Here is an 18,835-nt window from a genome sequence, read left to right as displayed (position 1 = left end):
CTTGAATTAATGCTTAAGATCAATGTCTGCTACTAACTTAATGGTTCCAGTCGAGTCTAGCAAGACAAGTCAAAACTGAATATGAAAATCAACAAAGTACTTCAAGTATTAAATATAAGACAATGAATATGATCAAGTAAAGACAATAAATGAACACAAGGAATGTTTGAAAGATAGATTAGAGATAAAGGTGCAAGTAAAGTAAATGTAAAAATATCTATCTTTGGTGAAGCAATCCGTCATTTGATATTGTCATTGAACGCTCCTTAAATATGAGAATGTGTTACATTGTACTAACCTAAAAACATACATAAGACCGGATAATAGAGTTACTCCTGACACTATGATTATCTAAGAAAACAAAAGAGACTAAGTCCTATGACATGTTACATCAAGCCAAATGACAAAATAAATTAATACAGACGGATAGACACAAACTTCATTTCGGACGGAAACTCCATTCCGGAATGTCTTCACTTCTTTCAGAACCTCTTCTCTGATCTTCTACTCTGAACTAAGTCTTCACATAAAACCACATACTGACTCCTGAACAATTACACTTTGGAACTGAAACTGACTTCGGAACTTATTGGATGATTGCTAGAGGTTCACTTACAAGTTCCAACAATCTCCCCCTAAGTGAACTTAGCAATCAAGTCAGCTCAGTTTGCTTCTTCCTTGATAAAATCATAAGCTACTTAGCAATCAAGTCAGCTCAGTGAACTTAGCAATCAACAGTAGTATTGTATAAATTACACTACTGAAGCATTAACTACCTTGTAACCAATTTGGTTAATTTTTAAGGTTAAAATGTGATAAAGTTATAACCATGCTTGCTTGACTAGTGTGAAACACGACGTTCTTCAGGCGTTGAAAAGTCATGACATTTGTCACCCGTAGACCTGCAGGTCCTACTGTAGCTAGCAGCAAGGTGTAGGATTGTCAATCCAGTATAGATCTATACACAAACGCACGCTCTCCCTACAGGAGACTCTGGTTATAAGAGTGTGACATATCAAGTATATTGCTATGTCCAGAAATAGTTTCATCAAGTTTTAGTTATATTGTTCTTGTTATAGTATGTATGTTCCTTCATGTTCTTGTTATAGTATGTATGTTCCTTCTTGTTCTTGTAAATGTATAGCGATAGTATGTATGTACTGACTCATGTATGTTTTCTCTGGTCTAGAAATAGTATGTAGAAAACCTCTAAACTATGCCTATTATAGCTTACTAGTATGTTTATTTGAACAATTACTGATTCGTAGAAAAGACTCAATTGTTCAACATAAGCAACCGAGTTAGTATGTTCCTTAAAATGGGTTTAATATTCATGTATGTATTCAATGAGTATAACTATGATTTAGCCGACAGTCGGACTAGTGATCCTACCCTAAGCCCACAACCAAACAAGGAACAGGAGTCAAGGTATTTAGCAATAGTCCTATGTTCGTTAAAGCATACTTATACGTAAATAGATACACAAATATGAATTTGATAAACATAGAAGTCAAAGAAGTTTTAAAATGGTTTTTAACAAGTATTTGAGTATAAGAAATCCCTTCGTTTGATGTTTTCACACGTAAGTGTTTTAACATAATTATATCGTGTTCTACTTGTATTCTCCCCCTTAAAAGCATTTAGCAAGCATTTTAAAGCATAACACTGAAATTTGTAGGGGTATGAACTCACATTGTGTGAGTGATTCGAATGAAAGTTCGATATAGGATGTTTGATTTCACAAGCTAGTTCCCGGTTCAAAACAAGTCCTAAATAGCAATTTACATAGCATATATGTACTCAATTAGTGAGTATAACTTCTAAGGTATTTGGAAAACAACCAAGGATGCACGAAACACTTACCAAAGAAGTGTTATAAGCAAAGATGGGAGGCTGCAAGGAGTTCACGGCCCAATGAAGGGTTCACGGCCCAAGAAGGGTTCACGGTCCACTGATCTTGAAGATTTGATGAATAAGTGAAGGTTCTAAGCAAGTTCCCTTGAAGAAGAAGAGGACGAGGATGATATTTGAGAGGGAAAAAAGTGTTCATGGTTGATGATCTTGAGAGAGAAGGCTCGAGTTCACGGTCAGAAATGAAGAAGTGAAGTAAAAATCAACTAACTCTTGTATATATAGGAAGGGAAGGTTCACGACCCAACCGAGGTTCACGGCCCGAAGGGCGTTCACGGCCCGAGGCTTCGGTCCAAATGGTTTTAAAGGCTATCCTTCCAAAATACATAACACTTAAGAATGCTAGATCCAAACACTTTTAGCTCTTTCGTCTAACTATATTAAGATAATAAAAGAAATAAGTTTGACCATTGATTGAATATTTGACTTTAGTTGACCAAGTTTGACTTTTACAAGAAATAAATTACGGGTTGTCACATCATCCCCCTGTTAAAGGGAATTTCGTCCCGATATTAGAATTACGAAGATACATTTCCGCCGTTTACTCGGTTCTGGGGTGTGACATGTTATATGTATGCTATGTTTCTAAAAATATGCTTGTTCATGAAGTATGAAAACTTGCATTCTAATGATGTAAAATGCTTATTATAGATGTGTTATGTTATCATGTTTACATAGCGTAGAATCTTGATGTAATCTGCCTTAAATGTTATATAATAAACAAACATGATTACATAATGATGAATGATGAGGAGTGTGTGATGAAGAGATCTGCAGGATCATTGCAGCCGAGGTGGCCGTGGCAATCAGAGAGGCGATTCCAGAGTTGTTTGGGTTGGTCAAGACCGTTTTAATTAAGGAGTTTTACAGACGACATGCCGCCGTAATGCAGGCTGCCACTACCACAACCAATGCAGCCATCACCGCTGCAGAAATTTAGAGAGGTGGGGGGATGCAGCATCGGGAGTTCAGTAGTACAAAGCCTCCGAACTTTAGAGGTGATAAGGACTTGATTATTTCTTTGCGATGGATATTTGACATGGAGGGATGTTTCGACACATGTTCGTGTCACGAGGACCGGAAAGTAAAATTTGTGATGAATCTTCTTCGTTGTGGTGCGAATGATTGGTTGGAGTTCATGACCCAGAGCTTTTTACATACGGAGCGAGCCACAATGACTTTGGAGCAGTTTTTGGAGATGTTTTGTGCAGAGTATGTTCTACTTGTTGAGAGAGAGCGGCTAGCACAAGAGTACCTGTTGCTCAAGCAGACGACTGAGTCGGTAATGGAGATCACCATGATGTTTTTAGAGAGAGCCCTTTTTTGCCCAGAGTATGCCACTTCAGATCATGTGTAGATGTCATGATACTTGAGTACGATCAAAACAGAGATTCAAGAATTCGTTTCGACTCAGCCATATCGGTCTTTGGAAGAGATACAGTCGAATGCCAGGAGGAGGGAAATTGATTTAGAGATTCAGAGGAAAGAGGAAAGGTCGGCTTCAGAGCAGTTACAGCCGGTGGCGAAGCGGTTTAAGTCCGCCGACTCGAGATTAGGACCGGTAGAGCAGGGGAGTCTCAGGTGTGTTAGGTGCGGGAGGTTTCATGATTGGAGGTGTGGGTATTTTTCATGTTGCAAGTGTGGTAAGGAGGGGCATTTCGGCAGGGATTGCAGGTAGAGTGTGCGGGTTTGTTTCCATTGCAACTAGGAGGGCCATATCAGAACTTATTACCCCCTTCTCGTTTTTGGTGAAGTGTAGGATCCCGCACCTTTAGCATGAAAAGTTCTAGATGGATGCGAGAGGAGGGTTGAGGTGCCTAGGGCTGATGAAAGAGCCTACCAGTTTGTTGCGGAGTATCCAGGTGTGGCGACCACATCGACTGCGAGTATGTTTTCAATTTATTTTATTATATATTGCGCTACGAATTGAGCTTTGCTTTTAGAAGTCTCCTTCTAGAAGAAAAGTTTTCCTATGTATGGAATTGTGTTGGCAGTATCTCAAGGTCTTCGATAGATGGTATTCTCGGGGTGGCTTAAACTTAGGGATATCTTTTCCATTTCAGTTATTCCTTAGGTAATGAATAAGTAGTGCTTCAATTGGTTTGATATGGAGCCTTAGTCTTGTTTGGGTTGCATTCAGATGATTGGTATATTCAAGGTGGGGGAGAGTGGACATTTTATAGCAGAAGGACTTTGTTTCAAAATGTAGTTTTCAGCCAGATTGTTCAAGTTCGAGACTTTTGCGCAATTACTTAATCTTCTAAATTCGGCATCAGGATCATCGCCAATTGCTGAATTCATTTCGAATTGTCTTTAGTTGGCCACAGCGTGATAATGAGCTAGCCATGTCATAGGGAGTCATTGACCATTGACTTTTGTTGGCCGTTGATCATTAACTTTTTGACCAGTTTGACTTTGGGTCAAACTTGAAGAAGTTGGGTTATTGATTAAAGTTCTGCCATGTTTTAGTGCTAGTCAGTTCGCAGGAGCAAAAAATGTAGAGAGTGAGTGTGTCGCTGTGTTTCTTGGGTCTCCGATTCAGGTGAGTTTCCTCACTTTACAATGTATTGCAATGTATATCCTTGCATGTTAGGATATAAGAGTAGTAGTATGTTGGTTAGAGTACCAGTAGTTGGTGATTGTCTAGTGGAGTGCCCTGAGGGTTGTATGTAGGTATGTAGGATAACCTGAGAACTCTTGATTTAGACTTTCTGGTTTTTTCCATGTTTGGTTGTGGCTTTAGAGGGGGATCTCATCTTCGAATGCCTAACACACCTTTGGTTACATATAACTATACATTCGTTAGAGATCTTCCAGTAGAGGTGTAGTACTGTATGAGGTCGGGTATACAGTAGTGAGTTGTTAGACAGGTAGACTAGAGTAGATTGTTGCATGTGCTTACGTGATTACTTGATTAATTACTTGTTTTAAATGTCAACATATTGTGGTAGGGGTGGTTGAAGCGGTCCTGATTTGTGTTGTAGGCCAACAAACCCAGGAGAAATCCAGTCTTAGGTTGTTGGTCGGTCGAGGGCAATCCAATCTTAAGTTATGGGCCGGGAGGCAATCCAGTCTTCGTGATGTGGGCCCGTGGCAATTCAGTCTTCGTGTTGTGGGCCCAGTGTGCATGCATTGTATGTATATTGTGGTGTGTGGTATTTTGGGGGAACTAATTAAGCTTTTTCATACAGTTATGGATTAAATTTTTTTCAGGTACCAATGATGATCGCGGGAAAGCGAATGCGTGACTATACACATTAATCAACAACAATGGAGATTATGCGTTTATTATATTACTCTGATTTTTAAACAATTGTATTTTGCAACAAATGTATTTCTTAACTTGGATTCTATAAATGTGAAGTTTTACCATAATTAAAAATGAAAAGTTTTCGTTGTGAAAATGGGACGTTACATGAATCCAAATGGTGAATCGTCCATGCAGAGTTACAATGATATTCGGCTCAAGTAACACTTGAGAATCACAATCAACATATACCTTTCTTTGACTATGTTCTTCTTTTGACAAGTCGGTAAACCACACACGCTTACATCAACAAGAACATACCACAAGGCGTAATTTCCATGGGAGCATAAGATTCACATTATTTATTTAAAACGGGGCTTTATTTAATTACTTATTAAGTTAATACTTTTAACTTTATACAATTGTCCTATCAAACCCTTTTGGTAACTTCAATTTAAACGCAAGAACGCGGTGAGGGTGGTGGGCAATGAATGCCACTTAAAAGCCAACCTCGTTAGGAATCAAAGAGAGCTACCTAAAACCTCCCTTATAGCAATAAAGTGGATACGCATAGTCGTGGTAAGACTAATAATGCACATTATATAAAACATGCGAGGACGCAAAGTTTGTTTTTAATTCTATTGACTTAAAGTAAAAAATTAAATTATTAGAGTTCTAATCTTTTGTCTTTTAATTTATCTTATAATGAAATAAAATGTAAGTTTATCTTTTAGTATAAATGCTAGTTTGTATGCGTTTAAAATTGAAAATATTGAGAAAATAGGGATTAAATGGATTTAGAAAAATCTTGAACTTCAGGTTCCACGACGTGGAAAAGAGCTGCCAGGTTGTGGCACACAAAAAATACAAGATTTTATTAAATTATTACTTTAGGTTCTCAGCAGCGAATGTGGTCAAGAAAAGACCATGGCGTGGCGACGAAATCATTTGTGATCCATGTAGATACCATGGCGTCGTGGAGGACCATCCACGTCGTGGCGATGAGGCAGAATGACTAGAAATGTCATTTTTTCAGGGCATAACAGATCCAAATTTCAATAAGGAAAATTTTTAGTCTTTTAAAATGATTTAAAATAGAAACCCTACACATACAAACCCTAACATACTCAAAAAACAAAGTCTAAGTGCAACAAACTTGAGTTAACTCGCTCTTATATCACTGATAAGTTTCGAGCCTCATTAGATCAAATAAATGGCAGCGAAAACAACCACCAATTTGATCTAAACTCAGAATATATAGATCTAAACTCAACTAATCTATGCAACTTATTAGAATGCAACAAATCAAAAACATACCTTTGATTTTGTAGGTTTCTTCTTTTGATGAGCTAGTGGATTGGACTAGAGAACCCAAATCAGAGTTCCTCTTTTGTGATCTTGTCACACCCCCAAACCGAAACGACGAAAACGTTCGGGGGCGGAGGACGTCATGCTCAGTATCACAACACATGCATCATAGTAATCAAAGTAACAAACAACCAATGCATTAATATTAAAGTGCTTACAATGTATTAGATTCACAAAAGATTGACTCCAAAAGGAAATAACAAAACAAAGACATGAAGCTACTATGCTCCATCTTCTGACTCCCGGTGCGAGTACCTGTCTACTAGTTTCCTAAGAATACAAGTTATTTTGAAAGAGTGGATCAACATTTAAGCTGGTGAGTTCATAAGTATTTTAGTTATAAAAAGTATACTCTAAGTTCTTTAGAAAAGTTCGCCTGTTCCTCCAGAAAATCCTATATTTTCTGATGTGATGAATGATAAGTAAAAATGACTCTTACATTTCCTTCTATGAGTACTTAATGAATACTAGTTATATACAATCCAGATCAAACAGACAATGAATTGTGTGGATCTGTGTGACAACCCGAAACTTTTCCCATTATCCTTACTCAGTTTCCGTTAATAAAATTTGGGTTTTTATTTAATTCTGTCAAATTTCTTAATTTGGGAAGGACCTTAAGTTTTAAATAAATAATATGTATTTTATACGATTCGGAATAAACCGGGAATCACGCGAAAAACTTGAAACTTCCTCGAAAATCATCAAGTTCACGGTCAGGACGAGTTTACGACCGTAAACTCGTGTAGACTGTAAACCCGTTTACGGTCAGGACCCTTGAGTTTACGGTCAGGGTGACCGTAAACTCCCTCCTATATATATATATATATATATATATATATATATATATTTCATGATCATTTTTGATCATTTCTTCCATTTCAAGCCTAGAATCTCGAAAACTCTCTCAAGTATCATAGGATCTTCTTGCAAATCCCCGAAAATGTAAGTGTTTCCTTCCCTTTTTAAGTTAATACATCTCTTCTTCTTGATTCACTCTTGAATTCGTCCACAAATCTCATCTTTTGAATCTAGATCTTCAATATCCTCAAGAACATCAAGAACACTTAAGTGTTTTTGGGCCGAAAACACCCCCATTTGCCTCCAAATCGTAAGTACCATCCTCCTTTACATCTATCTAGTTACAATCCTTCATTTTGGACTTAAGATCATCACTCTTTGCATGAACAAAAGAGTTTACGGTCCTATGAATCTTCATAGACCGTAAACCCTTATAAAGGGTGTTCATATAGCCTTTACCCTTCCTAAGGCTAAGCATGGTCCCTAGAATCCGATGCCTTTAAATGAAGCCCTTGAAAACCATCATTTGTGCAAGATTGATGAGTTTACGGTTGAATCTCCTTAGACCGTACACCCTTCAATGACCGTATTTTCATGGGTCGTAAACCCATGAACCGTAAACCCATGAACCGTAAACCCACGGACCGTGAACTCCATGACCGTAAACACTAAGACCGTAAACACCTAAGACCGTGAACACTTGGACCGTGAACTCCAATGGTCATACCTCTTTGACCGTAAACTCTATAGGGTGGCCATATACCCTAGTTATGCAATCATATGTGATTGTATCCCATAAATCTTAGAGTTTCCTAGCCAATAAGGGTGTTACCCTTCTTATTTAGTCATCTATACACTAAATTCATACACATACATGTCTATATGTGTCTATTAGGATCATTGTGTGCTCAAGGTTACATCTGACACTCTGCACTCCTCTTCTAACCACACGTCAGAACCACTCACTACAGGTGAGTTCATACCCCTATATTTTCCGTGTTTTTAATGTTTTCATGGGGGAATACAAGCCAAACTCAAAGTATTTTGTTAAGTTTTAAACTTATTAATACAATTCAACGATTTCTACGTTTAATAACATATTCGGATATTTTATCCCTTTTTAATATGTTGAGCATAAGGGAAACCTTTATATTGGAAATCTAATTTCATAGCTTTCAGAAAGGTTTTTACAAAGCATTTTCATATCAATTCTATTAAACTATAATGGGTATAGTTTGGGATAAGCTGCTAGGCAGTTTTCACCAAATCAGATTTCATGAATAAATATGTATAAACTATGGCAGATTTAGTTTATGTTATATATTTTTCTCAGGAGTATAAAGTACTATTATTCAAGGTTAAGTATTGTTTTATACTGTTTCTCGCTAGTAAACTAGATTATACAGAATTGTGAGGCTCTACTTCAAAACTGTACCCTTTAGTGTACAGAACTAAATCCTATCATAATATAACCAGAGTCTCCTGGAGGGAGAGCGTGAGATTTGTGAATAGATCTATTCGGGACTGACAATCCCACACCAGAACTGCTATCTACAGTTAGGCAGGCATGCCTGTGATGGACAAATGTCATTTAGCATAAACGCCTGAAGAACGTTATAAAGGTCTCTAGGTCATATCAAGTATGGTTATACGACTCGCAAATAAGTATAAACTAACTTTGGTTTACAGACTCTAATCTTCAATTGTTTTATTTTGAGTAATAAAACTACTTTTATATATGCTAATAGTAATCAGGGATTTCTAAACTGGCATCTCTACCTCTAAGACAGATAACCTGCTTTTAGGGAAAATATAGGATTTTCCCAGGATAACACTGGCATTTCTAAAACTGATGGTTTATTTTCTACTAATGGACGTTCGTATTCATTCCATGACTCCTTGGATTGTGCGTATTTAGTACGAACCGGGAAGTCATGGAAGGAATGGGTTTTTCAAACATGCTTTCATAAGAAAATATAGGATTTTCTTGAGAAACACTCTTCAAAAGAATCAAAAAACATTTTTCCACCAAAACTAAATGCTTATGAACTCACCAGCTTTATGCTGATATTCTTTCAAAACTGCTTGTACTCCCAGGGAATTAGTAGACAGGTACTTCCAGGAGTTGGAGAAATCGGAGCGTTAGACTCACGCCTTTTTATTTACTTTTGATATGAACGAAATTATGTATTAAGACAAATGTAAACCTTTTTCATATATGTATTCATTGTTTGGTTGTGTTTACTATGCTTGCTATGATACAATTGTTGTGATACTACACATGACGTCAACCACCCCCGAACATTTCCGCCGTTCCGGTTTGGGGGTGTGACAGATTGGTATCAGAGCCCTTGTTTATAGCGAACTAAGTATACCGAACCTTACATGGTATACAACTATAAACATTAAGGGGCCTAAGTGCTCTAAACTAAAAGTATACTTTCAAAAATATAAGTATTTTTATAAAAAAGTATACAAGTATACCTAGGTACCGGAATCAGTGTCATAAGTAGAACAAAACAAAAGTATTTGGATGTTGGACATCGCGGTTAAACCTGGGCAGTTATGTAATCATGTCTAGGATCAATATAGACTGATCAACTATATTCATTCGAGACATGACCAACATGTGCTTGGGATTGACTGTGGTGTTACATCAAGCCTAAAACTTACCTAGATACCAGAAGAGTTCTAGAATGAAACATAAGGGTTAAAATACTATAGGATTATTTTAGGGTGCTATAACGACTAAGCCGGAAACTTACACAAGAATCCATTATTCAAGGATCAATCATGTAGCTATAATACATTGGAAGTATTATTAGATTCGATGCCTATTAACTATTCCTTTACCATCACCTCGCGTAGATAGCATGACTGGATTCCATCTTCCTGGCGACCCGTACTTTCCCAACCAAAGAAATGGTGGATGGATCGAGCCAGGGCCAGAAGGAAACCATGAAATCCCTTTGGACGATGGCCTTGTTGAACCCTTTCCTGAAGAGAATGACTTGGAACCCGAAATCGAGAACTTACCCCCAGTGGCCCCAATACCAAATCCTAACCCTCGAGTTGAGTTCCAAGGTCCAACGCCTATGTGGATCGGGAGTTTGAATAGGTGGAGCCACGAGCAAGACCAACCCCTCCCATACAACGGAAACCGCAACTTCTACAATCTAAACGAAGGAGGACCCGCAGAAAGGGCTCTTCCAATCTTGATACGCCGTGTGGCCTGCAATGTGGAGCTAGGTATGGCAACCCTTTAGCGAACTGTGGAGCTCGAAGCAGATTCGGACACCAGCACGGATCACATTCGTCGCCTCGAGATTTCTCATGCGAGAGCTGCAAGGCACAATGAAGCTCTGCAACGAGAGTTAGCTACGACCCAAGCTGAAGTCACAGAGCTCCGAGCAAACCAGTCAGGGTACGAGAGACGCCTGCTTGGTGTGGAACACCAGCTGGCCGAATTAAGGTTTCACTTGAGGAGTACCCGTCGCCAATAAAGGAATACTCTACTCATCCTTCCTTTTTGGTCTAAGGAATAACTTTTATATCTATGTTCTGAGTAGCTCTCTTCCGTAAACATCTCTGTCTATCATGTTGCCAAAATTTTCTCTCTATTAGTATGACTTAGACCTACTTTTAGGTCAAGGTTTCCGAAATATGTGTAATCTCAGTTTCAGTTATGATGGCAACAATCATATTCCAGTTAAAGATTATCATTATCAAAAGTATACCTTAGATCGGTAGCATGCAAATTAAGCAACTTTATCAAGGTCCTATCACTGTTTTGTCTTCAAAACATGTATCATAGGATGTACTTAGACGATCATTCCTGTTCCCCATCGATTTCATATCAGTCTTCATGAAAAACTTCGATGTCCTAATCGGCATGAGATGGTTGAGCCCCAAATCGTGCTGATGTCCTTTGCTTCGAGAGGACGATTCGTCTCAATTCTTCCATCTGACGAAGTCTTCACTGGTTATAGTGATAAAATTTGTTCGAACCTTCATATCATTTCCTGCGCCAAAGCATAGAAATATCTGCGAAAGGGATGCCATGCATTCCTGGATCATGTTGTCGATGAGACGCAAAAAGTTAAAGACCTCGAGAGCATCTACGAAGTCTGCAACTTTCCTGATGTCTTTCCCAAAGACATTCCAGGAATTCCTCCCGAGCGTCAAGTTGAATCCTGTGTCGACTTGATCCCCGGAGCTACCCTTATAGCTAACCCTTCATATCATCTAGAGCCGGAGAAAATGGGGGAAGTTATCCAGCCAGCTCAATGAGCTGAACAACCAGGAGTTCGTAAATTTATTGTATGTGAATTCTATTGTGTTCAGATCTTTTCTATTCTTGCTAAGACCACATCATAGGGATATGGGTCGAATCAATGAGAGTCAGATAGCAAAACGGGAAATCCCAATGCATAGATAAACATTTAGGATACATCCAGAGGCAACCATTGTTGCTCACAAACTTCTTCTCTTGACATGTAGCAGATCATGCCTCCGAAGGAACATAACCAACCCACCAGTAAGACACCAGTACTCCAGATGGACTCAGCCACGTTCCAAGCTACTTTCACAGCAGCCGTAGCAGCCGCCCTAGCCGTTCTTAACGCTAACAACCCAAATGGAAATGGGAACAGTTTCCACATCTCGAACTGTAGCAGCACACCAGGAAACCAACAAAGGCTTATTCAGGAGGGCACTCCAACTCCCAACCCTAAGAGAGCCAAACGAAAATTCTGGAACAAGAGGGAGCGCAAGTTGTCTCAGAAACGTGCCAAGAGACAACAACCCGTGATAACTCCTACAACCACAACATCCGCCAGACCAGTGCCAACGTCAGTGCGGCGATATGCTGGAAAACTTCCAAATTGTGAGGAATGCAACTTCCACCACATAGGAAAATGCTGCGAATTGCGATGTAAGAACTGCAACAGGCAAGGATACGCCACTCGTTACTGCAGGGCACCGGCACAGCCAAACACCTCGATTACCGGCGTAAAGATGGGTCAGGTTTGCTATAATTGTGGCGAACCCGGACATTTCAAAAGAAATTGTCCAAGGGATAAGGATGGCCAGGAAGCTCGCTTCGCAAAGACCTCGACTCAACACATCACTTCCACTACCGACGCTAGCATAGTTCAAGTATGTTGTACATGTGGCGAAATGGGACATATCAAAATAGACTGCCCAACAGAGAAGAACAATGAGGAAACAGGAGGAGTCTGACCTCAGGGAATGAGGAAGCATCAAAGAACCCTGCTATGTTTTGGTACGTTTTCGAAAACCCTAAAAATTTCTCATAATCGTGATTACTTCCTCGTCCAAATTAAATCACGAAATCCTTATAAGGTGTAAAGCCCTAATGAGTAAATTATGATAGCTTAGTGAATACGCTAGGGTCAGTTGTAGTTATACACGACTTGTGTACACCAAACGATCATAGAGAGATCTAGTTGTTGGGTTTTATACAAACAATCCTATGTGTGCATGCAACCCTAGATTTGGATCTATGTTTTCACTATTAGTTATACAACTTTATGAACACAAAAGAACCCTAGCATGCATCTACTATTTTCGAAATTGACATAGGAGAATAGAATACATACCTTTTGTTGTTATGTAGTAATAACAAATAGTTCCTTGAATTTCCTTAGCTCTTGAAAGCAAGTACCACAAGTGTAGTACCTCTAATGGCTCACAAACACACTTTGAGTGAGAGGATGAATATGAGAGAGAGGAGGAAAGGTACTAAGCTCCAAAATTCGGCCCTAGTAGGGTTTTCCCAAGAGGTGGTCGAATTCTAGTGCCTTAGGGTGCTATTTATACTTGAGGCTAGCCAGGGTTTCAAGGTGGAAACCCTAATCCCTTAGCTTAAGGCCTAAGCAAGTCCATGGACTCCTTTCCTTAAGCCCTTGGACGAAAACTCCTAGATCCTTCTAGGATTTTCGTTCAAGCCTTAATAAAGGTGATCCAATAGCCCAAAGTCTCAACTATCAAATAATTACAAAACAGCCCCTATACTTTTAATTAATTCCTTTAGTCCCGAAATTAATTCCTAATTAATTTCTGATTAAATACTAATTAATAATATGATTCCAAATTATTATATTAATCATATAATATAATAAATAAATCATATTTATGCCCTAATCAACCTCTCTCCTCAACTGTCATCCTGTCTAGTCACCCGTGTGAAGGCAACCCAAAAGGACCATGCTCACAATCGTGTCAAGTACATACCAAAATAGTTATGGACTTAGACACTAATCCAACAGTCTCCCACTTGGATAAGTCTAAAAACTATTCTGCGTATGACTTCAGAACCTGATCAGCAATCGTAGCTTCCAAAAGCCGCTGTCAACTCTGATCTTATCAGATACGCGTGTCCTTTAGATAAGGGATCATATATTCCTCCATTCTACAAGATATCGTATAGACATGAGACATGGATTGAAATCATTCTCTCAGTCTATGTGTCGTTTCCCGATTTCCGATTTAGGACGACTGACTAATTGAACAAATCAAATCAGTCCTGGCCCGGCCGAGCACTTTCTTTTGTCATCACTAAATCATCGAGGGGCCCACAGATATCGCTTTTATCCCACCTTGGGTAAAAGGAATGGATAAACTTTGACTCAAATGCTTGCTTGCACCTACTAATCGAATCACACACAACAATAAGTTTTATAACACCAAGTTACTGGTGTGTTTACTTATCATCAATGTGCAACCGACTTGCAAATAACAACTCACACGTCTCGGTTTCAAGAATATACAATGTTATCGTCTCACCAATCACTCGTGATAAAACCATGAAGTGATTCAAGTGAGTGTGGGTTTAATCCAATACTTTAATCTTATCAAAGCACTCATGAACTCTGCAGCAAACTTGTGCTATGTCTAAACACTTTAGACAATCTACAGACAGATTCATGACAGTCTTCCTTCATACCTACTTCCAACGTATGACCGACTGTGGAGGTTCGAATAACCTAGTTATTCTGGAAGTCAAAACATGAAAAATGAAACACAATAATAATATTAGTCCTATATGGTCCCAAAACTCTTGAGCGTAAATAAAAACACTTTTATTTAAACACCATATTGATTACTCATTATTCATTGCTTACTGTTTCAGAAAATCAACTTATTACTCGAATTATAACCACAATTGTCCCATGCTCCAAGCATACACACTTTGGTTTCCTATGGTCCATACTTTGTTAAATAGATCAATTGAAAACTTTTCCAATGAAACTCATTTCACAATCCCCAATCCTTATTATTAGTATAAGAATACCAAATTCTTGCCACTTTTAGAATATGTCAGATTCTAACATTTTATGCAATGATTCTTTCGTAATGTCATAGCACAAAAGTCACCAAGACCCGGCTAATGAAATTACAAGGTATTCTATCGGAAATTGTTACAAGACAATTCCATAGACGTGAAGTCTCACATTCAAAGTACATTCCTTTGAACATGCTTCTCGCATAAAAGTTTCTAATCTAGACATATTTCTTAATATCCAACTCCCATTAATGGAAACATTTCCATATTTTCCATATGACAACTCATTCTTAATAGAATCTTATCTATTCTTAATAATGTCAATATAGTCCATCCAGCACTATACTTCCAACTACTCATAAGCGACAAATCCTCAGTGAACCTCAGATCGTCCTTTGATAGTTGTTTAATTATTTTAGTCAAAACCAGTCCTAGTCCATTTTCCCTCTTAATGCCCTAGGCATTTGGAAAATTTTAGAATGGTCAAATATTATAGCATATGCAATCGATCCTATACCCGAAGCATATTGGACACGATGCATAATGTCTCACATAAAGACATGATACTTCATCATCCTTCTACCATAATATTTTATGTGCCCTGTTCCCACAATTCGAACTATGAAGAGGGATGCCGTAATCATAATCGAATTTTGAGAATGCACTATGTATCCTTGACTAAATTTATTAACATTTCTCGATCTAAGCTTTAGAATTTTGAAACGAAGTATAATATTCTCTCCCTTAATTATAGCAAAACAATTTTTCAACCCTTGCAACTTTGCAAAATGAATCTTTGTTTTCTATAATTAATATTGCTAACTTGCAATACTTACCATAATAATCATGCTCCCACTAACATGACGATTATTTTCTTACCAGCATAACACTTATGCTCCCACTAGATTTGACATGTATTCAGAAAACAATTAAACTTCTAGAAAACAATGCTTATTGAATTCCTTAAGTTCATATTTCTAATACCTAATGCTTTGATAAGCCTTTATCTAAGCTTTTTAAGCTCATACACCTTTGCCTTAGATAGCTCACATGTGTGTCTAAACAATTCAGAATTTATGTTACTAAGTCCCAAATGTTCAGATCAATTGCCAAATCTCACAATTCGAACTATGAAAAGGGATGCCGTAATCATAATCGAATTTGAGAATACAATTTTCACAATTGCTATCTTCTTAAAATCTCTCTTAGTGAAAGCATTTCCTCACAATCATTTTCATAAAGGAGGAAAACCGTATGACACTTAGATTTTATGATGTATGTGTTCCTATCCATGTGAATTTGTCAAAACAGAAGTTTGCGACAAATCCAAAAACATATGGACTCAACTTGTTCAATCTTGATTTCTTGCCTCATGGTAACATGAATGCCCACCATGTCTTCCAAGCAACTCACCCTTTCATATCAATGTACTTTCCATTGATCAAGGTGCTTTGTCTTTATGCATTCAAATGAGAACTCATAGAACTCACACGCATAATTAACTCAATTGGAATGGCACAGAAAAAGAGTATGTCATCCACGATAGGCTTTAAACCTCAAGTCGTGTGCTAGTGATGATCAACTAGGTTTACTCTTGATTTGTTCTTGAAACTTTTCAAGACCATTAAGACTCCCACTGACTCCTTGACATATAAGATTCTCTTGTCAAGAAACATTTCTTGACAAACAAATATTCAAGAGTTAGTGTAGCCTTTTGTCAAGTTTAACACTTCACACAATTGGTCCTGGTTGGTCTTTTTCTTATCCAAGACATCACAACTTACCAATTTCAAATGTGCAAGAATAAGAAAACTTTTCCAAATTCCACATTTGTCGAGTGTTATAAACCTACTTAAGACTTGTCACTCATGTCAGAATCTTGACTCTAAGACTTGATATTGGAACGAAGTATGATTGACTTCTTGATTTAACCATTTCTACAATTCTCGATTCCTCTTCTTAGACATGCAATTGCACTAAGACTCACTTAGAGGATCAATTGAGATATGGTTCTTAATCATTAAGACTTATCATAAAACACAATAAAAGGTACTCTCCCTTCTTCTTAGAATAGAGAAACTTTTATCTTTCTGCCTACTTGATTCTTCTTATTCGTTCTGCTATTGATTGAAACTCTTTCAATCAACTCAGAATTATACTTAATCTTATAAGTATAATCATATTTACTAACCTTTAGTAAATCATGACGAATATCTTTATCACTCTTGTGGTGGACTTGATCAACGCACAACCTAGTGTACTCGATCTTCTGGTCCTTCTCTTGACGCTTTGCCAAAGAATTTGTCTAATTTCCAAAATATGAAGTTTCTCATTCATCACGCAACCAAGTTGTATGATTTCAAGTTTCTGTCCAATTGAAACTTGGGCGATGAGAATCTTCCTTTATTTGGCAAATCCTCGACATTTCACAAATAACATAATCAAGAATCACATCCAATTCAACATTGCTAAAATTAGAAATACATAAACATCCATTTTCACATATGCCATTGCAAGGATAAATAAATAGGACGAAATCAAAATTCATTTTATTGCGGAAAAACTTGTCCTTACAATGCAATTCAAATGAAAACTATGTTATTTCAATTTCTAAGCAGTCTATTCTAACTCTAAAGTAGTAGCTCAAAAATCCGATCTTCAAGCAATGCGATCGAAATCCATTTCTTCACGATCAGATTCAGCTTACTTCTTCCCTTAAGCTTCCTCTCTTTTCTTCGATCCTACAAAACATCAAAATGTAATCTTATCACATCATGTATTGAAAATCAAAGAATAGGAACTTATAGAGTTAGTTATTGGATTTTACCTGAAGTAGAGCCATACGTCTTGACTCTCCCATCTCTTAGATCTCTCAGGTAAACAGGGCAGCTTCGTCTCCAATGCCCCTTCTCTTGGCAGTAGAAGCAGATGGACTTTTTTGGAATGGCACAAGGAACTATCTCAGAATTTACCTTTTCTGGATTTCCAATGTCACTATTTTCAATGTCCATTGAAGTTTGGGAGTTTGATTTGCCAGAAAAATTTGCTCGATTAGCACGCCAAATCATTTCTGATTCAGTAGCTATAAGCAAATAGGTTAAATCAATGAGGGTCACGTCATGGTCCATCATATAGTACTCTCTAACGAACTCACTATATGATTCAGGAAGTGACTGAAGAACCCAGTCAACAGCCAACATTTCTGAGATATCGACACCCATCATCCTTAACCTATCAATGTGTGACTTCATCTCTAAGATGTGTGCACACACAGGTTTCCCATCTTCGTGTTTACTTGCCAATAAGGCTTGAGTGAGCTTGAACTTTTCAAGCCTTTGAATTGTGGGTTAGGGAGAATAATTGGAGGAGGTGGAGGAAGTGAAGCATGACTCTCATTTTCTTGATCGTATCGTGGAACATCATCTTCATTTGGAAAGCTTGTTCCAAGGGACTTGGGAAGACCATTGTAAGATTTAGACATCTACAAAACGGGAGAAAATTCAAGTTAGTTGATAAGAATCCTTGATGTAACACCCAAATGAAACATCAAGGCTAGGATCCAACACAACATTCTACAACCTAGAAGAGGGATGCCGTAATCTAGTTGCAGAATATTTGAAGGTAGGTAAATGACGATTTACCAATTCCCACCATGAAAAACGAAAAAGAAATTTAAGTTTTAAATGTTTTGAAACTCCTAGATCTTTTGAGATTCATTGAACTTTTCAATGGCATGTTTAATCTCGATTTTGCCCTTCTATTTGTGACTGGGATGCCGAGGATCACAAACAAGGTGTGAATAACCATATGAATCACGTGGTGCACCCAATTGCTACTATCACCTAATCAATGTGCCGGTTAGCCACACACGCTCCATTGATCTATGATAAACATCGAGCCACCCTTCGCCACAAATGTCAATCCCAAATTAGTGTGCCGGTTAGCCACACACGCTCCACTAACGTTTGACAAGGGTACGAAGTGTAATTCCATGGATTAGCATACAAATTCACATTTTGCCCTAAAGTAACTAGAATTTGGGAATTTGTAAAAGCATGTAATTACTTTGTACTTCATTATACTTATAATGGAAGGTTTCGTCCTATCCTACCCGTTCGGCTAACGACCTTCCACTAGTCAAGAGTGCGGTGGGTAAGAGTGGATACCCATTCAATCGCCATTTTATAGGCAATTTCCTTAAA

This window comes from Lactuca virosa, chromosome 8 (assembly GCF_052849685.1).
Source record: "Lactuca virosa cultivar CGN04683 chromosome 8, Lactuca_virosa_CGN04683_v6, whole genome shotgun sequence".
Lineage (NCBI taxonomy): Eukaryota > Viridiplantae > Streptophyta > Magnoliopsida > Asterales > Asteraceae > Lactuca > Lactuca virosa.
Note: the sequence above shows the minus strand (reverse complement) of the source record.